This window comes from Poecilia reticulata, chromosome 7, assembly GCF_904066995.2.
Source record: "Poecilia reticulata chromosome 7, P_reticulata-male-v2, whole genome shotgun sequence".
In the NCBI taxonomy this organism is placed as follows: Eukaryota; Metazoa; Chordata; class Actinopteri; order Cyprinodontiformes; family Poeciliidae; genus Poecilia; species Poecilia reticulata.
The window spans coordinates 25,551,069-25,576,890 of NC_088836.1; the positions used below are offsets into that span (position 1 = coordinate 25,551,069).

Below are 25,822 nucleotides of genomic sequence, written 5' to 3' on the forward strand. Positions count from 1 at the left end.
GGTCTTTAATGGGTTTTCACTACACTAGTGATGTGTGCCACTGTTTTAGTCAGATTCAGACAATCAAAAGTGTGAGTAAATAGTTTATATTTGCTGTATTTTATGTGCTTAGATGAGATGTAAAACCCTGAACTTGGGGCTGGATGGTGAATTTGATTTCCTTGTTGGTTTCCCAACCAGCAATTCAGAAAATATGTCTTCTGAATGCACTTTTACTCTGAGAAAATCTACACAGAGTTATAGTCTATTAAGTCATTAGCTGACTTTGGATAACAATTGGTTTCATTTACTCTACATTTATATACTCAAAGTAAAGTGGCAAGCCACACTTCTCGTTTTTTCTAATATAAAACAATTTAAAAGTCTTTCTTGCTACAATCATGCTCTGATTAACGTTGATTTGACACTTAAAATCTTATGTGTTGAATATTTTGTGAGAAAATATCACTGTTTTTTCTTTCCTCTCACTCTCTACCGGGCCTTTACTTTTGTTTTATTTATCTCGGTGCGTGTCAAGAAGCAACGAAAAATCAGTGTCACAAACCTGCGCCGCTTCCTACTCACGTCCAGCCTTTAGTCCGCCTGTGTCATTTCTGCAGGCTCAGGCGTGATGGCAGAGCCGCGCACGTGTCTCCCAGCTTCCCAGAGAACACTGGTCACAGCTAATGACCAGAACTGTCTGATTTGTCCTGCCCTGATTACTCCTCTGAGCCCCAATTAGTCGTGGATGAGGCCCGACATACCGACACAATCACTTGGATGTGAGGGACGGATGAGGCAGGGAAAGGCGGGATGGAGGTGAGGGTGGGAGACGGGGAAGTGTTGGGCAACAATTAAGATGAGCAGAGAGGAGTTGGTATGAAAGCTCCCTTTGATGCGAGACTCGAGTCGTTGAAGCCACTCTGCATTCAGTCAGTTATCGATCTCAATTCCCCTTTAACCAGCCACCACTTTAACACAGCTCTGATTGAAATTTCTATAATTGGCAATTTTCATTGTGAAAATCTGTGTCTCTGGGGGAGGCTTGTTTCGTTTTGCTTTGAAAGAGGCTGATTTCTCTCTGGATTACAGATAAAGAGATATACGAATGATATAAGATAAGAAAAAAAAATAAAATTCCGCCAATGTGGTTCAATCAATTTAGTAGCTGAAGTGAGAGTGAAGTCCAGCAGGGCTCCGCAGTTTTTCATTATGATTCCAAAACACTGTCTTCGATTTAAAACTGCAATACTTGCTGCTTTTGCTGCTGGTTGACGCTTTCTCTTTACCCTTTCTCCTGGTCAACCCACCCCCATCCCACCTCTCCATCTGTCTCTATTTTGCAAAACCAGACTTATCTCCTCTACATTACCGAGCTATCTCCTCTCTGCAAGTTTCAAAAAGAAAAATAAAGAAAAAAACACTCTCTCCTTTTTGACCCGCACTCCTCTCTCAGCAGGGGTGGTGGAAAAAGTAACTGTGAGCACACGTTCAGCCTTCAGAGTCAAACCACACTTCTTTTAGTCTTTTTTTTTTTTTGAAGGGAGTACACGCCATACCGAATGCAAACGCGTGCGCACACTTCAGTGGAACGGCTCTGCTCCCATCTCCGTCTGCTCTCCCCCGTCTCAAAATACGCCCACGCAAGCCAGCGAGGAGGAGGAGGAGAGAGAGAGAGGAAGCTAGAGGTTGGGAGAAGTGATATGGCGGGAGGGGAGGAAAACAAGAGGTGGCGGGGGCGCTCAGAGAACGGCGATTAGAATTAGAAGATTAGAAGTAGAAGATGATATCATTTGGTCGAGATGAGCAGGAGCAAATGAGCAGCGCAAATCACCCGGTGTTAACGAGCTGCCTCGTAAATTACTGCGGCCGGGCGGCCACTTGAAGCCAGATCAGGGAGCGTCTCTGAACCGGAGCGCTTTAACAATATTCAGGACGCTCCTCGCACTTTATGAATTTATATAGTTTTTGTTTTCTTTTCAGTGCCCCAGAGCTGAATATTGGTCTGGTGCAGCAGAATCATGGTGCATTTCTTTATAAATTGTGGGCTGTTTTAGACAGCCTCAGCGCCCCTCGTGTGGAATCCTAACCCTCGTGCGTTGTGCAGATGATAAATCCGACTCCCGCCGCACTTCAACGGGGCGCAGCAGAGCAACAGTGAAAATCATTTTGGGTTCTCAACAGACTTTGTCGAAAATTCTGCTAATGCTGTTTTATTTTTCTGTTTGCCAAATATACAACCTAATACAGAGATTCTAGCAGAGAGGACATCTTTAAAACATGCACAGGAAAAGGTTTCCACATTTCTCCACAGCTAGGAAACCAGGGTCAGTGAGGATTCCCATTTGCAAGTTGCTACAAGTCATGTTGAGGACACAACAAATTTAAAGAAGGTAGCTTGTAGCCTCCATGCAAAATGTCTTGTGTAATGGTAATACTCTGAGTACACCATGCCCACTGTGAAACATGGTGGTGGGAGCGTCATGCTGTGGTTTTAAATAAGAGTTAAATCCAGCATTATTCTGGTAGCAAAAAACCTGAGACTGAGACGTTCCCACTAGACGATGTCCCAGAGCTGCAACGAAATGATGAAACTGTATTTATGTTTTAGAAAGGCCCAGACTTTTACATAACTGAGAATCTGAGACAGAGTCGATGTTTACAAATGCTCTAAATCCAGTCTGACTCAGACTGAGCTGTTCTGCAAATAATTTGTTAAATTGTGAAATGTGGGAAGCTGAAAAAGACACACAAAGCTCTACAAAGTGCTGAAATTCAAAATTTTATATATAAAAATTTGCTAAGCCTTCTAAGTATTTTGTGATTTCTGTTTGTCTTACACATAAGATCTCCCTAAAATATGCTCAAGTTTGTGGTTGTCCCATGGCAAGATATGAAAAGTTCAAGGGGCATTAACACTTTTGCAAGGCTTTGCAAAAATGTTGATTTTCTTCAAAATATAACTCCTTATTTTTTTTACAGCTTTCAGTTTTTTTTTCTCTTTCCTAAAAATATTCAACTGAGATTTTAGCAGCACAGTAAGAAAAAGTTCATGTTTTTTCTGTTCAGGAGGCCAAAAAAGTTGGATGTAGACCCAGTATAATTTACAGTTATGTGGGAGAACTTTCTCTGTGTTTGTGCTGTTAACATTTGAGAGTAGTCAGGAAAATATATATTTCTGTTTTAGCCAGGAGCCGAGCAGCAGGAGAGTGACTTTTACTGGCTGCGTTTTAAATATTACATGACTTCCTGATGGCAGTGTGCTGTCTGAGGTTCTGACTGGCCTGTATTGACCTGCCCAAATAAATCAGCCTTTCACCCTCTCGCTGTCCCCCTCTTATGAAACTCGTCTCCTCCATCCTTGCTTCATCCCCCTCTCCTCCTCCTGCCTGCTTTCGTTGAACTCTCGAGCTTTACCTGTTTCACAAGACGTCCTTTTATCCCTCTACCTCACGTTATGGTGCAACCCACTTTAGCGTGCGTGTGTGTGTGCGTGTGTTTCCTCTACGTGGCGTTGCTCCTCTGCCAAGGCTCCTAACGTCATATGCGGCCTGGCAGGTGACAAATAGTTTTTTAATTGCTTGCACCAGGAAAATCATTAGTCTCTTCCCCTTCCTTGGTGGGACCAGGCAGGACGTGTGTGCAATAATAATAGCCCCACTTCTGTTTCCCATCTGCTATTTTTAGAACAGGTATTTTCAGGGGCCGTCTCTGTGTTTGTATGTATACGTGTGAGTTGTCGGCGAAAATGCGTGTGTGTGTGCGTGTGCACATGTGGCCGTACACAGGCGCAGTCAGGGTGGGCTAAATGGTCCAGAGGTATTTTTCCTTGGATGTGACGGAAGGAGAGTGTATTTGTCAACTCTGCTCCTGCCTCTCGAGAGTTTTTCTCATTGCTGTTGCAATTCCCAAGCCCCTGGGAGTATGCTGTTTGTCTCTGTGTATGTGCGAGTACTTTTTTTTTTTTTTTCTGTGTGTGTGTGTACCTGTGTCTGGCAGGTTCTGGCCCAGGCCTTTGTGCTGTAGTGCATTACTGTAGCAATCCAGCGACACAGTGGCCAGGCAGATGAAGCCGTCCAGTTTATGGAGCAACCTGCAAACTCCAGCTGCTTTTGGTTGGGATTGTGCTTAGTGGTGAGATATAGTATTGATTTTCTCTCCTTGGTGCCCTTGCCATCCCTGTGTAGATATGCACCAGTGCTCAGCATCCATTCACAGAGGGAAGGGGGAGGAGAGAAGGAGGGAAGCGAGAGCAACGGTTGATGTTTATGTGACGATACTGACCCCATTCGTTCACATGGAAAAGCCGGGGAGCACACGGTGCCCAGGCAGCCGAGCGGAATTGAGTTTGCAAGGCTCAGATTGCAAGATGAACCCTGAATTTGATTTTTGTGTTATACAAGCATTTGTTATCATATATCTCGGCGTCTGCGGGTGTTTGTGTGCGTCTGCATTCTTGTGCGAGTTTACAATGCGAGTGGGCTCGCGAGGAGTCTGAACACAAATCGGTGTTTGTGCGTGCCAGTTGTGTTACGTCTGCGTGTGTCAGCAGGCAAATTGAATGTGATTTGGTTTGCGTTCTCACTTTATCCCCTTGATTTAAATCCCAGTATGGAGCTGCGTTGAGCTTTGTTTGGAGGCCGTTCAGAGGGAAGATTTCATCGGATCCCTCGCAGCCACAAAGCAGCAGTTCATTACAGTTATTATTTTACAGATATATTACGCAACCTGAAAGTCAGATTAATTTGAGTTAAATGGCACTGTGCAACCATTTAGTCAGTTAATTATAAAATATACAACAAATTATTAACATCCCATAATTTCATGAGTCTTAAGGGGTCGTGCAAAAGTATTTACACCAATTTAACTTCTCGCTTTGTCGCAGTGACCTGCCACGCAGCGTTTTTCATATAGTTTCCAGGTAAATTTTAGCTTCATACGACCAGAGGAGTCTTTCACATTGTTCACAAGTGATTGCTGAGATTAACACCGTCTGAGCTTTGGATCTCTGCTACTCCTCCAACTTTTTTGTTTTACTTTTTAACTTTTTCTACAGCTGTTAAAACGACACTGAAGGTTGTTTTTTGCAGCCTTCACAAAACCGATCCATGTACTTTTTATAGAGATTAAATTATGACGGTCTATCACATAAAATCCTAATAAAGTAACAGTGTCTGATTTTTACGTAAAATGTGGAGAAGTTCAAGGCCCACTGTGCATACACTCATCGTCATTCCAACCTATATGTATACATATATTCATATCATTTTTTCATCACAAACAGTGGCTGAAGTAAGAATCTAAACTTCTCGTGTGTTGGATATTTTAACAACAGGATGACTCACAGTCTGGAAATGTAAGACCCCGAGACACCAGAAAGTAATGATTCCACTGTATTTCAAGTTCATAGTAGGCAAAAAAAAAGCACACAAAATGTATTTTTCATTTCCCACTGTATTGCTCAGTTCTAAAGTCTGGCATGAACAAATTAATATTTCGCAGCCTGCACCAATAATTCATCAAAGTGAAAGAAACCAGCATATTAGGAGCCTATAAAAGTTTCTCAGTTCATATCACAGTTTATTCAACAGTGTTGTGTGTGTTGACCAACATCAGAGTCGTCACAAATTTCTGGGATTGTTAGCCACCGTTCGCGCTCTCTTTCTGTTCATTCATGTGTGTATGTGTGTGTTTGATCAGACTGTGTTCTGCCACCCTGTCCTGGCAGTGCTGAGACTGGGGAGACCCTGTCTCTTTCCAGAGTCATCTCTCCAGCTTTGTTTGACTAAGTAGTGCCATGGTGTATGTGTTGGAGAGGGCCTGAGTGCTAACAGCAGCAGCAGTGCAGCGTATGTGTGGGTTGCCTGAGCCAGCGAGGCTTGGCACCAAGAGGCAGCATATGTTCGTGGCCAGCTTCCTTCCTCCTCTCCAATCTCTTGTCTCTCTGGTCTTTTTCTCTCTTGCTCGCTCGGTTCTGCTATGACCTGCTCCTCACCCTTCCAACCCGGCCCAACGACAGCCGAGAGATCAAAGGGGTCCACCCCCAGGGGATCCAAACGTCCCCCGAAGACAACCCACCGTGTCTAACTAATGTCCCCACCGGTTTCTTCTAAGAGAGACACGGACCTGCGCTCGTCTTTGTCGTTGCGTCGTTTTGGCGTTTGATCAGAGAGCATTTGGTGCAGCAGGTAATGCGTTGTGACTGCAGTGGGACTCCGGTTCATTTCTAATGTCGTTCCAAGTGCTGGCCGCTCACACCTGGCCCCGTCCCTGCCCTACATAAACTGTGGCTGTTCCCGCTGAGTGTCAGAAGCAAACACATTTAAATATAACCAAACAGCTAAATACGGACCACCATTCTGTAGCCCCATAAAGAGTTAACTGCGTCCCAGATAGCCCCAACCAGCTGCTTCAGCTGTTCACACCTACTCTCCTGCTGCCTACCCTCCTCCTTGCCTCTTGAACCAGTAAACGAACGCTCATTTGCAAGTTAGATAAATCCTTTGAATGTATTATTGATGCAAACAAATTAGCCTGCAGGCCCCAGACAATACCTAATGGAGCCTTGGCTTATGGGTGAGGTAGTTTCCAGCGAGGGCACCGTCGGTGTTCCAGGATTGATGCCTGCTCTTCTGCCCCGTAATTATTTCTTCTACAAATTATTCAGCTGTTCTGATGCAGTGTGGGGGATTTAAAGCAGCCTATATGATTCCAGACCTCCACACGACAACATTCATTAGTTTATTAAAGGGGGGGGGGGAAACACATAGGCAATTAGATAACTAGGATAAAGCCACCAAAATGAGAGGACGTGTTATTATTCAAGTTTATGCATGCTGCACATTATTCACTGGGGTTTATGTTTGTGTTGCTTTTCTAAGGGAAATTCCCTTATCTTGTTGCACACAGACACATGCAAACACTTTAGCAGCCTTGTATAAGCCTGCTCGTGCATTTACAGAGACTTTAACTGATTCCCTTTCACAAATATGCAGAAAAACACCGGCAGAGAAGCGCCTGGCTGAAAAGGGGGACACGTATAGGCAAGTACGCACAGAGAGGGAAAGAAAGCCAGTGCATCTAATTTATGCTAGCTGGCAATAGTGTGGTAGAGACAGAGGTTGTAAAAGTGAGAAGAAAAACTGAGAGAGGAGATGAGAGAACGAGGGGACTACCATGCTGTCCTCAGTGATTAGAAACTAGTATTGATCAGAGGAGGTAAAGGGAAGGCTGACTGGGAGCGGGAGGGAGAGAACAAGCCCTACAGCTTGGACCCTAACTCTCTGGTGGCCTCTTCTCTGTTCCGCTCCTGCAAGCTGGCCAGGGCCACTGGGAGATTCATCAAAGGGTCTTATCCCTCTATCTGGCCCAGCTGCAGACACACAAATACACAAATGAATGCATGCATGCACATACTTCTGGCCTTTGAAAAACGCTCCATTTGATGACATCCCTCCTCATTCTGCTAGGTTGTTAGAGGCCTTAAATTAAAGCCGATGTGCCGGCACCGGGGTTCTGAAGACAGTCAAGTCCTCCTTTTTCTCAATTGAAGTCCAATTATCTCCTTCAGACAAGTGGCTATGGAAATGTGCCTCTTCTATCTGACATGTTTGCTTTTGAAAAAGTCTTACTTCATTGTTCTTCTCAAACAGAAGCAGAGCTGTGCAGAAGTGTTCGTGCCCCTTAAACGTTGTTGCATTAAAATTCCAAAATTCTGTGTGTTTCATTGTATTTTACAGGCCGGAGAAAAGTGCCTCCTTGGCATAATGCTGCCATCACTATGCTTCAGTGTGGAGACAGTGTGTTCAGGGTGCTGTGCTCTGCAAAACTTAACAAATATCAGAAAGACTGAAGCACTTCGTGGAGTTTTCTTGTTTTCCTCATGCATGTGGGTTTTAACACCAAATCCTACCAAGTATCTTATCTAGTTTGTAGTGCATATATCTTAATACATTAGAGATAAGTCAAAACTAACTTACAAGTAACATTCCAGTAAGATATACCAGCTTGGTTTAAGTCGAATATTTCCGAAATATTGATGAAAATGTACTAGATCGACTGGCAGATTATTTCACTTCAAACTGGGGAAAAATGTGAAATTATCTGCGAGTGGATCTAGTACATTTAATTAATATTAAGGAATTATTTATTTAAAACAAGCTTCTATATATTAATGAAATGTTTTGTATTATTTCAAGTGTTCTAAAATATTTGCAATAGAAACTAGATGAAAAAACTTGGTAAGATTTGGTGGGGGAGTTTTTATTTTTTTTGCAGTGCTCTGCCAGTCCAAAAATCATGCATGTTGGTCTCTCTAAATCACTTCACTCGCTACTGGGGGCCATTTAGAGAGACCAACATGCATGCTTTGAACTGTGAGAGGAAGCCAGAGCGCCATGATAGAACCTGCATGCCCATGAGGAGAACACGAAACTCCACAAAGAAAGATTGCAGCGAAACCTTTAGCTTCCTTGGGCAGAGAATTTCGCCTGCTGTTTGTGAAAACAGCGCTGTCGACCTGCTGCTTTCCAAACACGTCACAGAAGAATAAAACTTCCAGTCGTCACAAACTGCATGTGTCAAGTATGACAGCAATCAAACAAAGGAAAAGCTCAAACATGCGCTCTGACAAACAGCACCAAGCAGCTCATCGAGATGATCTGTCAACGTTTGTTCTGTAAGTCCAGTACAGAGCGAGTTGAGAGGAAGTATTTATTACTTTGCTCTCTCAGGGCTAGACCCCCGAATTAATGCATTTTTTCCTCTAAGTCTCCTCTCCTCCTCCTCTGCTCCGTTCTTCCTGCCTGCTTTTCAGCTGACTCCGAGTTTTGGCAGTCTTATTTGCCTTTCGATCCAGATCAATCTCCATCTTATCTACAGTTCCTGAATCATAAACATTTCATAAGCTCAGCCTTGACACTGACAGACGTGGAGAGGTGCTTTGCTGCGGGATGCCTTGGGAGGCCGGCTGATGCCGGACTTTACTCCGCCTGAAGAAAGTGTTGAACTCTGCCACTCTGCGATTCGCCATCCTGCTCAGCTGTCAAGCTGTGTCAATGAAAGGACGCGAGGTTTTGTGTGTTCTTCTGTTCACACGTGCTCGCACACACAACATAGGTGTGCCCGGTTTCATCTGTGAATATGTGTGTGATGTATTATTCATGAGAAGAAACATTCATCTCAGTAAGGCACCTTCAACAATTTGGAGACGTGGTGTGCTTAACAGCTTAATGTAGTTGCTGCAATTTGGCTCTCCTCTGACTGATTAACGCCGGCACTCCAGTCCTCCATGTGTTTTGCCTCACAAAGGATTAGATGTTGTTAGAAACATGGCTTGCAGGGAAGTTTACCTGACTTTTTCTGATACGAATGTCTTTGAGAGTAACCCTGTAGTTGTAAATTTCTGAGTGAGTGTTTAAGGAACTGCAGTGGGAATTTGAAATCGGGTGAAGAATTTGTGTTTCTCTGTGTAAACCCTGACCTGAGGGCCTTTGAAAACACCATCCACTGGTGTATTCTTTTATTTATTTATTTTTTCATTAACAAATGTACACTGCTGGAATAACAACAGCTGGGCAACAAAAGGATACATTTCACAAAATCCAAAGTTTTTCAAAAGCGCCCCAAAGAACATATCTGGTAATTCTGCTTTGTTTGTGTTGTGGTCAACGATCTCACAGGAGGCTGGTCTCAAAAACTTTTTCCACTAAAAGGAAAACTCAGACTTCTTCAGCTTACCCAGATAACATTCCTGTTTTTGAATACATTTCTAACTTTATCCCTAAGTGGAATAGTGTCTGCTATATAACACACACAGATAAAACTGGGCACACTGTGTATGCAATCGCATGAGTGGAAGAAGACAAACCTCTGACATAAATCTAATGGAGAATCAGTTGAGGAGACTAAAGATTAGGGTGATGGCAAGGAGGCATTCCAACCTCAAAGGTTTGGAACTCTTTGCAGGTGAATTGTAAAATTTACCAGTGGAGACATTCAATAAGCTTCTCAGTAATTATAAGAAGGATTCGATTAATGTAATACCAAGAAAGGTTTTTCATTGTGTAGTTGCTAAAAGCGGTATGAATAATTACAGTTTAAATTAAAAATTGCTTCGTGTTTACGTCCAGAAATAAACTTCTTCATTGAATGAAAACAATCTTTCATTCTACATTTTTGAGGGTAATGAATATTTTTATCTTTATTAAAGATTATGTAGCTTCCATGATGCCAGAAAAACTTTTTTTTTTTTTTACCAGGTTGGCTGTTTGAATTGTAAATATTGCTGAACCCATATATAGATCATACTGCAACATGGTGCCAACATGGTGAGGTTAGAAGAGCAATTCACAGGTTCATTAGTTCACAAAGATTTCCATAAGTGTAAAATAATGTATAAAAAAACAAGATTAACAAAAACATGAATAATAGTAATTTACTGTACATAAAATACTGATGTACGACTGAGTGGGATAACTTTAAATATATACATTGTGTTCATGTGTATTGAACTTTAAAAAAAAAACACCACAGGATATTTGCAGCACATCGGTGCAGAGAAACGGAAAATGTTTAGCGGTAAGATGTGGCTCGTTGTGAGACGGTCTAAAGGACGATAACTTTTGGTGGGAGTACAGATGGAGTGGCAGTTCTGCAAGAAAAACCATTGGGACTTGAAGTTCATCTTAATGTGTCGTATTAACTGAAGTAAATGGGTTTTAGAACAACTTGGCTCGAAATGATTGGTGAAAATCTTTGCTAATAAAATCTGACCGTTCCAACCAAGCCTGGTTCTGCTTCTATGCATTGTTCCTGAACTCCTCCCTGTGTTCTCACATTGTGCTGCAGCTGTACAGAATATGAGTGGAATTGTAATGAAGTAAAAACAAATGCATGCACCCAAAAGGAGCGCTGATCAGTCAGCTCACAATAATGTCATCAGAGCCTTGTGCGTGTGGAAGCGTTTTTTTGGGATCCTAACTGTATTAAATAATGACAGTAACCAATCATGACATGTTGTTCTATAGTTGACAGAAAAGTCTGGCTCTTAGCTTAAAGTGAGAGATCACACCTTTTGTCTCTACTTTTCTCAATTTGCCCCCTACTGCATTTTCTTTGCGAAACAGCAGGTTAAACTTTCACTCTTTGTGTATATAAGTGCTGCCAACAGTAGAGCAATCAGCAAAGTGCCACCTCAGCACCTGTGCTTTAATGATTAATACCATATTGATGGTCTCAATTAATTTCCTATTACACCACCAGAAGGCTGCGGTTGCTCTGTCTCTGTCACGGCCCGGTGCTTGTTTTGGGAAGCCTTTCCGTGGCAGCTGCTGACTTGAGATAGCACTCTTCTTACTAGCTCTCACACAACATACTTTTTTTTTTTTTTTTGACAGATGTACAAAAACATGCACACATGTGATCACAATTTTGTATCTCAGGGAAACACACACACACACAGAGACGTTATTACACGCTGTTTGGCTTCTCACATTTCACACGCTCGCGCACAGATAAACAAAATGCAACTCTTTCTGTTTGTTGAATCATGTTTAAAGCAGGCTTGTTTTTGTTTTAGCTACAGAACACAGAAATGTTCAGAAAACTTCTTCACCTCTTTGCACGCCACTCTTTTAACATATTTACTAATCTCAATTTCTACCTGTCTATGTGTTAAAGGGCAGACCCTGGTGTATTGCATTTGAACCTGTGGTGATGAGCAGCATTGCGTTTTAGGCTGTTTCCTGCAGCCGGTGCCTTTATTCTTGCATAATCTCTTCCCCCTGCAGTGTTACACATTTGCAACAGGGTGTAAGCTACTTATTTATTCCCCTGATGATCTCTGTCTGAGCTGTGATTTGATCACGCGTTCCCATGTCCCCTAACTATCTGTGGATTTCGACTCAACCCGCAGTCAACACTGCCCCTGTGGAGGAGCTGGGGAGCTGCAGTTTGTCGATCAGATTGGCAGGGCCTTTTTTTCCTCTGTCTCTTTTCATATCCAAATAAAACAGCCTCTTATCTTCGACCACTCTGTACTTCATCCCATAAATGCTTCTATCTCTCTCTAATATGCACTGTTTATCTCAACCTCATTCTTTTATTCTGTCACGCTCACAACCACACATGCAGGCTTTATTTTTCATTTTTCATCTGGAACTAATATACACTATCGGTTGCTTAGAAACTATTTGAGCTTTTTTTTTCCCCCACAAGGGCAGACGTTTGATTACCCATTTATATGGTGTGCATGTGTGTGTGTGCGCGTGTGTGTGTGTCTCCAGAGAGGTCTTGCCAAAGCTGAGCTCAGGGTTTGCTCCAATATTCAGTCCAGTAATGATAATGAGCCCTTCAACACATTTGACAGCGTACACAGCCTCAGCAGAGGAGTTTTGACCAAACAGATTTGGTGGTGCCCTCGTTGAAGATGTGTGAAATCAGTAAAATTAACATTTTATTGGAGAAGCATGATTTCAAACAGCATTTCTTAAAACTGTGTCTGAAAAAGACCAATGGCCGCACAGACCAAGACCAGACACTGTTAGCTAACAACAGCTAGAAAAGGCAGCTTAGGGTCACCATGTTTCAGAGTTTGCTAACGTCTACCGGGGCATTAATTCAGACAAGGTTAAGACTTAATCTCATTTAATTTCATCTCTTTAATTTTTAACCCACCACCCAACCCATAGGGTAAGTTGAGCCCATTGTTTTGGTAAAGTGGGAGGAAGGTTAAGATAAATAGGCGTATACCACAACTGGGAGAAAAAATCACTAAGAAGTCTTGCAAACTCAATTCAGTCAACATATTGTTATATGCACAATAACCACTCTAACCTCTAATGTGAAGTTTTCCAGAACACTATTAACTTATAGTTTCAAAATAGATTTTTTTTTTTAAAAATGCATCTTGTTTTACACGTCTTGTGACCTCGAGTAGTAAACTGAAGATGCCTTTGAACCTTTCAAGAATAAAAACATATGGCGAAATCAACCCAGAACTGGTTCCTCAGATGTCACATCCATCCAAATGTTCTAGAAAGCTTTAGCTGATGAGAACAAATCAGATCACACAGAAAGACCCAGGAGTCTCGGTTATCTAGAGAGATTGTGCAGAGAGGATTTGGCAGAGACCCTGTTTTCTGTATGCCCCAAGCGTGTGAATTGTTATTGGAGAAGATTAAGTGTGTCCCACGGGCAGAGGAAATGTACAACGTGTTGTCAGCAGGGGTACCAGCACCAGCGCTGGTGACTTTGTTAAAAATTATTATTTCTAAATGTTGATTTGTTTCCCTCAAAATAGATGTTCTCCAATTAAAGGTTGTATTCTTGGTATTATTTTCTGTGAAACTATGCTGCTGCATTACAACATGAATTTATTCTAATCCTTTTTGCACATCTTTGAAAATGTGTCCATAATTGTATCGCTACACAACCATTGTGTTCCAGTTCCCTCAAGCGTTTCCTGTGAGTACAGATATCTGCATATTCCCCTATTTATGTTCTTGGTGACCAGGTGAGCTTTCAGTTACAGTCTCAGTCTTCGCCGTTGATGCCAACAAGCTCCCTTATCTATTATTGTTCAGTGAGGTAATGCAGAAGCAGATAGTGGCCAAGTTGGCCTATCTCATAACTGGACACACTTCAGTCCTCCCTGCGACTCCCTGTTTAGAAATGCACCAGCACATCTCACTCCCTGGGCTGTTCCTGTGAAGTCCTGATTCGCTCACAGACATGGGCAGAGGCACATAAATAGCATGCCTTGTCGACTGGCACAGGGGAAACCGACAACGCACACAAACAAATCAGACTCAGCGCTGATATGAAAGGGAGTGAGAGCAGAAGAGGGAGAGCTGATGGAGGGAGGGAGAGAGAGAGAGAGATGGCATTTGCTGTGTTTCCTCCACTAAATGAATTGCACTTTGCCCTAAGAGGAAGAGATGAAAATGAGGGGGCAAGCAACAGAAAGAGGTTGAGAGGTTATTTTGAGACAAAGCAAAGGGGATATGACGGGAGGCTGTGCAGTTGATTTAGTGACTTGCTTTACCTCCTTTCACTCCTGCGCGAGTCAGTATCACCTGTTCAGTCACTGAATATTAGGATCAGTGCCATGGGCTGTGTTAAGGCCATTATGGCAGCTGGATGGGCTTGTGATGGCCCTTTCTTAGTTTGCCCCTGGACTGCCTGGCCTCTCACTTGGGACCACCACAACTAATAGAGAAGCCAGTGAGGTCTGTAAGGGCCTTAGGATGAATAAGTAGGTTGTAAACTGTGAGTTGAGTTGTGGCAGCTAAAGGGCCTCCAATGCCTCACTGCCCACCTTACCGCCTGACTTACTGCCTGGCAGTTTGGCATCCGAAAAGCTCCTTCATATTCAGGTCTGCGAGTGCTGGCCCTTTGCACTTTTATTTTAATGCGCTGAGACGCTTGGCACAGCCACAAACACACACCTTTTACTGTGGTGTGTTTCCCGAACAACATATTTCAACTCTAAGAAGGACCACGCACAAAAATAGTGCAGCCCTCTCACTAACACGCAAGAATTGCAAAAGGCACTCGCATAAAAACACGATTACACATTTGCAGTTGCACGCACGCACACACGCATACATGCACACGTAGCCTTGCATTACCCCACACAGAGTGAAACAGTTCTGCCCCTCTAAGCTGAGTTATTTAAAGCCCCACTCTCAGCTCCATCGGAGTGATTATGTGCTGCTGAATTAAACATCACAGGCCTCAGCCCCTGGCTTCCAATGAAACACATTCAAACATGTTGGCCTCTTCCTGTTCCTCAAAAGTTCCAAGCACTGCCTTTCGTGTCTCCCACCCCTTACACGAGGTAGTGAAAGAAAAGAGGTGGAGTATAAATACTCTATGAATCACAGCCTCTGCTTTTGTTTCCTGTCCTGCCACATCATTCACAGACATTGAGGTATTATACCTTATAAAACTTCTGTAAGTGCAATCACTTACCACTGGACTGATATAAAGACACTCATTGTTATGCTTTCATTGTTATGCTTTCACCACACACTTTATTAGGTACAGCTGTCTAATTGCTTGTAAATGAGAAAAGTAAATCACCCAATAGCATGGCAGCAACTCGGTGTGCTTAGCCATCTCATTATGAAGACCAATTTTAAAATGGGTAACACAATGGAGAAGAAAAGAGGCTTAAATCACTTTGAATGGGGCATGGTTGCTGACATCAGACTGATTAGTCTGAGAAACTTTTTATTTTGGTCAAAACCGTCTCTGGATTTTCAGATCCGGGTCCAAAAGTGAGAATATTTACAATCAGAGGCAGCTGTGTGGACATATATGAAAAGATAGAAAGGCAACAGTAAGTCAAATAGCCACTTGTTACAACCAAGGTATGCAAAGTACCTTCTCAACAACATGTTAAATCTTTGGCCCATAAGTACAAACTGAGAATTGTTTAAACACGACAGCCTACCTGAGGAATGTTTCTGACAAATTGATGAGGATATTCTACCAAAACCTAGTTCAAGATTAGTTCTGAAGGCATAAGACGAGTCCAACCTGGCACTAGCAAGATATACCTAATAAACTGGCTACCCTAAAAATATGTCAGAGACTAATCTCTTACCCCTGGCCTGATCGTAACCCCAGACATTGTAGTAGCTTAGCTGAGTTGTTGTTGGTGCAGAGCTGAGTGGAGCAGAGGGAAACCGTTGCAATAAGCCTTAACGTATAGGCTCCACACTCCAATTAGGGCGTCTATATTTTAAACTGGGAACATTTAAACAAAGAGATTGTCACAGGCGACCCTGAAAGAAATGGGTTCAAACAGGGGTTTGCTCTGCCTCCCTCCTCCTCAACTGGAGCTTCAGGCTGTTTGTTGCTTTTTTTGGAAGGTTTGACATGCAGTTTTGTTTACCACAGTTCTCGTGCGAGCCTCTGTGCATGTGTGCTGATGCTCCGCATGTGGATGACTCTGTTACTGTGTGCTGGCACGAGGCACTGCACCAGCCAGCCACCCCCACACTCCAAAACACTCCCCTGGGCACTGAGCAATAAACGCTCTCTACAAAAATGAAGAAGTCTTGTGACTTGTGGTGGTGAACCTACAGCACCACGGATGCAGTTGACCTTGAAATGAGCAGGGGGTGTTTGGGGACAGGTGGGGGAGGGCAGTGTTTAAGAGTGCAACCTCGGTGCCAGAGGCCAGGAGGCAGCCTAATGACTGGCACACCACGCTATCCATCACTGTGCCACTGCCAGGGCAACTGCCCCCGCACAGCAAAGTGCACAAGAATTTAATCGCATCTCGAATCTGCAGAATTCGGCAGAGCAAGAATGAAACGCGCAGATCTGACTCCCAGGTGTTTCATGCACACTTAAAACCGCGCAGACATATGTGGGGATACGCTCAACAAATTCCAATATGCATTACGCACATAAACAGCATGAATATGCAGCCGATGCCCTCAGACTCACAGCTCATTTCACTCATTCTGCATGTATACTGATGAACTTACACCAGCTAACATACAGATATCTCTCTCTTGACACTCATTCATCTGCTATTTATATTTTTTACGTAGGCAGGCAGAAATACAAAAGTGCATATACCTTTATAAACACACAAGCCAAGATGTATTCCTCCTCTTCAGTTGCTGTAGAATGTTTGCAATGAAACAATAGACTTCTCTTGCTTTGATATTGTTTTTTTTTTTATTAAAATGAATGTCATCCCATCTCTTGTTTCTTATTTTTCTTTCTTGCTTTTGATTTCCCTTCCTCTGGATTGAGATGGAAAAATCCAGGCTTTCCCCAAACCCAGGCTGATGGGCCTTTTGAAGCCCCCACTCTTTGGTGTGGGTTGTTTCATCGCAGTGGAACAAGGTTTCCCCCTGCACTCCTCGGCTCATCCACGTTCCATGAAGCATCCCCTCTCAATTAAGATCCTTTCATGTTAATGGTGTTCTTATCTCTCCTGTGCACGAGTTGTGAAAGCGAGGCCTTCTCCGGTAGAGTACAATCATGGAGCAGAGCCGCCTGAATGACAATATTAGAGCTGTTACCCTCATTCTTCTTTCTGTCTCTGCCTCTGTGTCTTTCTACAGATCTCTATCTCAAATTCTGTCTTTCTTCTTTGCCTTTTTTCTTGCTAATGAGCTATTGTGAGCTTTTGAGGTAGCAGCTACATGGAGTAGTTTTAAGAGAGTGGCAGGGTCACAGAGTCTTAATGAGGCAGTGGAGACAAGACTTGACCACTTGTTGCCATTTCTACCAATATATGTACAGCACTTTAAACAGTTCTTAGCTTGGTACATTTTCCGTCAGCCTTATGACACAGAGCACATAAAGGAGAAGGTCACAGTATATGTCAACATTGACATCGAACCTGTCCTTGTCTTTTGCTCCATTAATGGTTATGTTCCTCTTCTCACTTTGCGGTTTTGGGGAGTGGAACAGGGTGTTTGACTCCAGGACGAGGTAGGCAGTCACTGAGAGATCATTGGAGCTCTGGCTGCCTTTAAGTGCGTGGGTGCCAGAGAAACCTGTTGCCAGGCTACAACAGCACCTTTATCCTTCGGTTGCGATGGCGATGTCTTGCATATCTTCATGCATGCGTGTGTTTTTGAATGTGTGTTCAAGTGTTGACACGTCAACCTTTTTTCTTTTTTTTTCATATGTGTATGGTGCATTTTGTCTTTGACTCCAAAAAATCTCAGCATACTCAGAATGTGGGTTTTCTTAAATGTGCGTCCTTGTCTTTGTTTGCTGGTGTTTGTGAGGAAGATTTGTTGAAAAGGAGGGGCAAGAAGGCATACCACCACCCACTCAGCAGGCCTTCCGCCCCCGTGGCTGACTCCCCAAGACTCTGCTAGTAATTAGCTCAACATCTTTCCATCTGTTCGAGGGAGGTGCAGTAAACAGAAAAACAACACAAGCCACATTGAAATTTTGGCCACGCACAAGCATACATGATATATTCAGGCTTTAATTTGTATGAATGGTTGGCGAGTAAGTTATCGTGCCGTGTAATGCTAATTGCTTTGAGGAAATACTGGGATCCTTTAAAGCAAGTGTGTGAGTGTAAAAATTTCCATCCTGACATGAATGAATAATTTTCAACCAAATTTGTTCATGTTGATATTTAGGCAAAATGCTGCTCTGTGCAGCTAGGTATGATCTTGTAAATTTATATGCCCATTCTGGAACATGGTTGTCATAAGTTTAAAGGCAAATACATCATTTTTCTTATTTATTTTGCTTTTCAGTTGCAAAAGAGTGATGTCGTTACACTAAACTCAGACATCAATGCGTTACCCAGTCTCTAGCTTGAATGGGAGTTCATTTCATGATTTATATGGCAATTTATCTAGTGAGGATAAATTGCCATATAATAGGAGAAAAGTCTGAGACACAGCAGCTTAGAGACATACGGGTTATCTGATGTCACAATATTTTTTTTTCACCTGCTAGAGTTGTCTACAGTAGAAGGAGGGCCCGGGTCGGTTGGCATGCTTTTGGTCTGTTGGCCATATTGGATTTAACAAAAATAATTTCTTGAATTTTATGATGCATTAGTGTCCACTTCAGTGGTCTGTGTGCATTTATAACATACAAATCCACAAGAAGCACAAGAAAATGGCTTTTAGATAGCTGTCCACTGTAGTGCCCACTATGCATGAAAGGGTTAATAACATGATAGATATATATATATATATATATATATATATATATATATATATATATATATATATATATATATATATAGAGGTGAAAAAATGGATCTGTTGGAATGCTACTACTCAAGTAATCCTAGTCAGAGGGGCTACATGCAAAGACTGTGGGAGGAATGGTTAGCTCGACATCCCCAGTCAACACTAACTGCCAAACAACTAGTAGCTCAGTGTTCCAACATCCGCAAACGGCAACTGCTGTCACAACTTGAGATTGACGAGGTACGACACAAGTGCTACGGGAAGGAGCCAGGATGCCAGGTCAGAAGGGAGTCAACTACAACTCCCCACCCAGAGACTGGGTATGTAGCCCCAGTAATGAACGAACCATCTGAGCTGAACGAGGCAGCAACTGACCTGAGAGAGAGAATCATGGCCCGAATGAACACCAGACGACCCCGACGCCAATTACAACGGCTGAGTGAAGTACCATCAGAAAGTCTCATTGAAGATGTGAATGCAGCATTGAGAACGATCCCTACCAACACCATAACAGAAACCAATGAGCTGATATACAACTCAGCATCAGTGATCCTTGAGATGCTTGGTTATAAGAGCAACCATGACACCCAATACCCACCATGGAAAAGACGGTTAGAGGCTAAGATCAAGATCACAAGGAGGGAAGTGAGTCAACTGTCAGAGCTCCAAAGGGGTGCAATGAAAAGATCAGTACCCAAGAAGTACAGCCAGATGCCCATACCTGAAGCACTCGAAACTGCCAAACAAAGGCTCCAAGCCTTGGCCAGCCGCCTAAAGAGATACACGAGAGAGAATGAAGCCAGGAGGATTAACCGGCTCTTCGCCACCCAACCAGCCAAAGTGTACTCTCAATGGCAGGGTAATAACAACAGAGCAGACCCACCCAGGCTGGAGACTGAACAATACTGGAAAGGCATATGGGAAAGGGAGGCGTCCCACAACAGCAATGCACAGTGGCTAACCTCTCTACGAGAGGACCACAGCAACCTCCCGGAACAAGCCCCGGTAACCATCACTGTGGCAGATGTCCAAGACAGAGTCTCGGGTATGAAAAACTGGACAGCACCAGGACCTGACATGATCCATGCCTACTGGCTTAAGAAACTCACTGCCCTCCATGAGCGACTGGCAGCTCAACTGAACCAGCTGCTACAAAATGGGACTCACCCTGAATGGTTAACTGAAGGGCGCACAATCCTGATACAGAAGGATCCCTCGAAGGGTTCAGTCCCATCCAACTATCGGCCAATAACCTGTCTCTCTACAACATGGAAGCTCATGTCAGGCATCATAGCGGCTAAGATAAGCGGGCACATGGATAAATACATGAGCAAGGCACAGAAGGGCATAGGCATAAATAGCAGAGGAGCCAAACACCAACTCCTTGTAGACCACACAGTCGCCCGAGACTGCAAAACCCGACACACCAACCTGTGTACCGCTTGGATTGATTACAAGAAAGCCTATGACTCAATGCCACACACTTGGATCATTGAATGCTTAGAGATGTACAACATCAATAGGACTCTAAGAGCCTTCATTGCAAACTCGATGGGGCTGTGGAAAACCACCCTTGAAGCCAACTGCAAACCACTTGCACAAGTGTCCATCAAATGTGGCATATACCAAGGAGATGTTCTGTCCCCACTGCTGTTCTGCATAGGCCTGAACCCTCTCAGCCAAATCATCAACAAGACTGGCTACGGATACCGACTCAAGAATGGGGCCACGATCAGTCACCTCCTCTACATGGATGACATCAAGCTGTACGCCAAGAGCGAGCGAGACATCGACTCACTGATCCACACCACCAGGATCTACAGCACTGACATTGGGATGTCATTCGGACTAGAGAAGTGTGGTCGGATGGTTACAAAGAGAGGGAAGGTCGCCCACACAGAAGGGGTCTCACTCCCAGAAGGAACAATAGCAGACATAGAGCACAGCTACAAGTACCTGGGAATACCACAAGCAAATGGCAACCTCAATGAGGTCACAAGGAAAGGAGCCACAGCCAAATACCTCCAACGAATAAGGCAAGTCCTGAGAAGCCAGCTCAATGGCAAGAACAAGATCCGTGCAATAAACAGCTATGCCTTACCAGTAATCAGATACCCTGCCGGAATAATTAGCTGGCCAATGGAAGAGATGAAGGCCACGGATGTTAAGACTAGGAAGCTACTAACCATGCATGGAGGATTCCACCCCAAATCCAGCACCCTGAGACTGTACACGAGCCGTAAGGAAGGAGGCAGAGGACTAGTGAGTGTGAGAGCCACTGTCCAGGATGAAACATCCAAGATCCATAAATACATCAAGGACAAAGCCTCAACGGACGATGTGCTCAGCGAATGTCTCAGGCAATGGGGAACAGAAGACAAGGTGCTGGAAGTACCATCATGGGAGGACAAGCCCCTACATGGGATGTACCACCGACAAATAACTGAAGTGGCTGATGTCAGGAAAACCTACCAATGGCTGGAGAAAGCTGGACTCAAGGACAGCACAGAGGCTCTCATCCTGGCCGCCCAGGAACAGGCCCTAAACACCAGAGCAATAGAGGCTCAGATCTACCACACCAGAGAAGACCCAAGGTGTAGGTTGTGCAAGGAGGCCCCTGAGACAGTCCAGCACATAATAGCAGGGTGCAAGATGCTGGCAGGGAAATCGTACATGGAACGACATAACCAAGTGGCAGGCATAGTGTACAGGAACATCTGTGCAGAATATGGACTGGAAGCCCCGAGATCAAAGTGGGGAACACCCCCAAAAGTGGTGGAGAATGACCGAGCTAAGATCCTGTGGGACTTCCAGATCCAGACAGACAAGATGGTAATGGCGAACCAACCGGACATTGTGGTGGTGGATAAAGAACAGAGGAAAGCCGTTGTGGTGGATGTAGCAATACCAAGTGATTACAACATCAGGAAAAAGGAGCATGAGAAATTGGAGAAGTACCAGGGCCTCAGGGAGGAACTGGAAAAGACCTGGAAGGTGAAGACCACAGTGGTGCCTGTGGTCATCGGGGCCCTCGGGGCAGTCACCCCCAAACTGGAGCAGTGGCTACAACAGATCCCAGGAACAACATCAGACATCTCAGTCCAGAAATGTGCAGTTCTAGGCACAGCCAAGATACTGCGCAGAACCCTCAAGCTCCCAGGCCTCTGGTAGAGGACCCGAGCTCAGAGGATGAAACAGACCACCCGAGGAGGGTGAGAAGGGAATTTTTTATATATATATATATATATATATATATATATATATATATATATATATATATACATTTACAGATCAAGAGAATACATTAAGCATTCTCTGGGTTTATAATATAAAGCAGCACATTTTGTTACACTGAAAACTTCATGCTCACAAATAACACCAATTGGTGCATTGAGGCTCTGGCTATCAACTCTAATAGAGACAATATGAACTGTGGAAATTTGTAAATCTTTGAAACTCTCTATAAAATGCATATAATTGCCTATTTTAATTGTTCAAAAACCAGATATAATGCACTGTAATATGCATTAGTGCGCACAGTGGAAACCGGCGTGGCGCTACCATAGAAGCTAACATCCACACTTTTCCTTTTCTCCACTCTTGGTGGCTCAACCAATCAACATCAAGGAAAATGAATGGTACTTCTTGATTGACTGCTTTGCAAATGAACGCCTCCCTAGTGAGGTGTTCCAGACAGCGAGAGGAGACTCAGAAGGACCCAGGACACTCTGGAGGGACAAAGTTCCCCAACTGACCTGGAAACACCTTGGGTTTCCCCCAGAGGAGCAGGTCCAGGTGGGAAGAGGGAGGTCTGGGCCTTCTGCCTAGACTGCTGCCCCCAGGACACGACCCTGGATAAACAGATGATGGTGGATGAAATTTAGAGTTAGGTTCCACAAAAAATAATCGATGAATAAGCAAATCTGCCAAAACTTAACTTCAAATAGATTGGGTTCCTCTCTGTCTGACATTGCTGTGGCATAAAACATTTTCATTATCATTTCAGCGAGATATGGCTAAAAGGGCTAATTTATGTGTTAATTTTTATATCTTCTCGCTCTAGAATGGGAGGACATTTTGCCTTTAAGGTCATTGGCAGTGAGTGAACTATTGTCTCTAATTGCCGCATGTTAGTTGAGAATCAAAAGGTTTTAGGTGCATAAACAGATGCTGAAAAATGTTCTTATAATCTTTGCACATTGCAAATTCCTGCAACTGTTGCCTGCTTCTCCACAGCAACGCAGAACCAAGGCTGGAAAGCTGCCCTGAAATCCACATGGGAAATGAGAGGGAAAAAAACAACCAAAAGACTACATTACACAATTAATCAATAAGTTAATGAGATCTCATTTTCTCTGAAAAAAGACTATCCAGGCAAAAAGTTCCCCCTCAGCCTTTTCCCTCTGCTCTTGGAGAACCAACTCCTGGTATTACACTGTGGAAAAAGAAAGCAGCCAGCAGGAAATTAAATTAAATTACCATCCTGATAGATTTATGTGGTGCTTTACATTTTCATTGTGTTGTTTTCGTCTCCGCGTGGAAGTGCACCTGAGTTGGGAAAGAACTGTTAAATATGCTGTAAAGTAAGTGGAGAGAGAGAAGTAACTGTGAGAGAGAGTGAAAAGTTGCAGACGTCATGCACCTCTTGCTCCCTCATTGGCTTCCAAACAAGAGAAGACTCTTAAGAGTAAAACACAGAAATGCAAAATGGGAATGTTTCTTTGTGTCGAGTTCTGCAAGTGTGGATGCATACCTGTGTTGTTCCTGGTGAAAAGGTAGACACAGTTGGGAGAGTGGCTGTTGAATGGAGGAAATTGTGTGTAACCGTGTGAATGATTGTTTCCAACTAGCCTGTGTGTGTATGTGCATGTGTGCATGTGTGTGTGTGTCCTGTAAGTGTCTCTTCTACGCTATGCTAATGAGTTTTATCCTTTTCCGTCTGTTTCTGTGCTTTCCCGCTTCTTTTTTACACATGCTGAAACATGAGCCGTGCGTGCATCCTAACCCCCACCTGCATCTACTCGTTTCACGACCGCTCATAATTAAACATAGCTGTCTACATTCTCAGTCCAAGTAAAGATTGAGGGCATCTTTTGGCTATTGACACAGCTGGCGCTGCCATCTGGGGACACCGCACACTGTCTGTGATATCACCAGCCAATCAGGCCATCAGTCATCACCTAGTGTCCGAACTGATGACAGGGGACACGGAAAGCAGGGAAATAAAACATTGATATGCCCGGCTCCGGCTCGTGGTGGGAAATTGTGGGAAAGGTCATCTGTCTACCTCAGCCTGCTTTCCAAGCCACTGAGCTACAGAAGCCCAGACACATCACAGAGAGGCGGGAGCTGTTTTGTGTTTTTTAAGATGTTTTTATTGAAGTATTTCTACGCGTCACAGCCACACCCCTGTCTGATATAACAGAGAAGCGGGAGGTGGGGGTTGTTTCTCAGATTAATGGTTCACACAGAGAGGGAGCACAGCCCTACAGTAGCAACACTGTGATTTATTTGCCACTTAGTACTGATGAAGCTTCAAACTGCACTCACACACACACACACAGGCACCTAAACGCACACACACACACATTGTCACAGCATTTTTCTCGATCAAAGTCTGAGTTGGTTCATCTATTCCTGCATCTTGTTTAGATCTAAGTGTGTGCACACGTTGAGAGTTTCTTTTCTCTCTTTTTGCTGACTTGCGTAAACAGGAGAATCTGCGTTAGTTTGTTCCCCACAAAATAATATCAACCATGTGTTTACAATATCTTTTAAAAATTACTGACCAAAACAACATAATTTGTAATAGAGGAGTACAAGAAAAAAGGAGAAGCATTTTTCTTTTTCAACTGATAACACGACCGGATATAATGAACACCGCAGAATATTCCTGCAGTAAAGGTTAGGCTTAAAGCAACGTTAGGTTAAAAGATAATATTTCAAGCTTTGTAAATCTCATTAAGCTCAGTTCAATCCATCATCTGATAACTGAAAAGTATGACACAACAGCAAACCTGCCAAGATATGACAGCCAAGGACGCCATTAATCGAAGAACCAGCAACAAGGTCCATTGTAACTCTAACAGGACTGCAAGGATCCTAATATCCTATAGAAAAATCTGCTGACAAAACAGAGTAATAAGGTACAAAGCAAATATGTGGGAGAAGGCACTAATAAAATGTTTTTGGTTTGTAAGCAGAATGCTTTATGTGGCCAAAAACTAACACTTTTCACATTGATGTAATTAGGCTGTACACTGATTGCTTTGATTTTATTTGTAAAATAAAATTTAAGTGCACAAATTTTTTATTTTAAAGGTTCTACTTTTGTGTCCCTAGAATCCAGAGGGCCCTGTAAAACTTAGGACTGGCCGGATGTGAACCCCAAGCCTTGAGTTTGACACAAGTGCTTTAGGTGTACATAATTCAAGACTTCGAGGGGATGAATGCAAATGCATCTCGCAGTTTTCAGATTTTTGTTTTTCGTAATGACAACATCCATTATCTTCCTCTCACGTCCCAGTAATGCATAGTTTATAACATGAAATCCTCAAAAATATCCAGACAAGATCACAAAATATAAAAAAGTTTAAAAACAGGAATATTTTTTCAAGGCAGTGTGTGTGTTGTGGTTAATATGTCTTGAATTAGATGCTTCAGTGGGAGTCAAACTTGAAAAATCGAAAGAGGGACATTGTGTAAGTGTTGGGCAATCAAAGGGAATTTCATGGTATTTATACCAGCATAACATTATGCTATTATTCATATGCTGTCAATTTAGAAAAATTTGCCGACGTAACCCAGTGATCGTTTGCATGCAGTAAATTGTTGAGTTTTGACTTGGTAAATACCGGCAGAGTTAATTGAGGGCATCATCACACTATGTGGGAGGATTTGTCAAAATGCCATAAGTGTGTTACGCTGACACACATTGTAATTAACACACATGCAAATGTGTGTACACACCCGCATTAGCTCACCCGCTGGTATGCACAGTTGTGTTTTGAGACGCAGGAATACAGGCAGACACATAACGAGTGAGATTACAGTCGATTTCTGATCCCTGATTTGTTCTGCCGCTTGGCTTTAGGGGTTGAGCATTTCCTCCTCTTGTTCTCTCACACTGTTGTCAGTGTGAGGTT

At 43.3% G+C, this 25,822-nt stretch overlaps 1 protein-coding gene across 8 annotated transcripts in view; it reads left to right on the forward strand.

Annotated features, from left to right (window-relative positions):
• Positions 1–25,822, forward strand: part of camta1a (calmodulin binding transcription activator 1a) — a 390,768-nt gene that overhangs the window by 315,018 nt on the left and 49,928 nt on the right. The gene's annotated exons all lie outside the window — the stretch shown is intronic.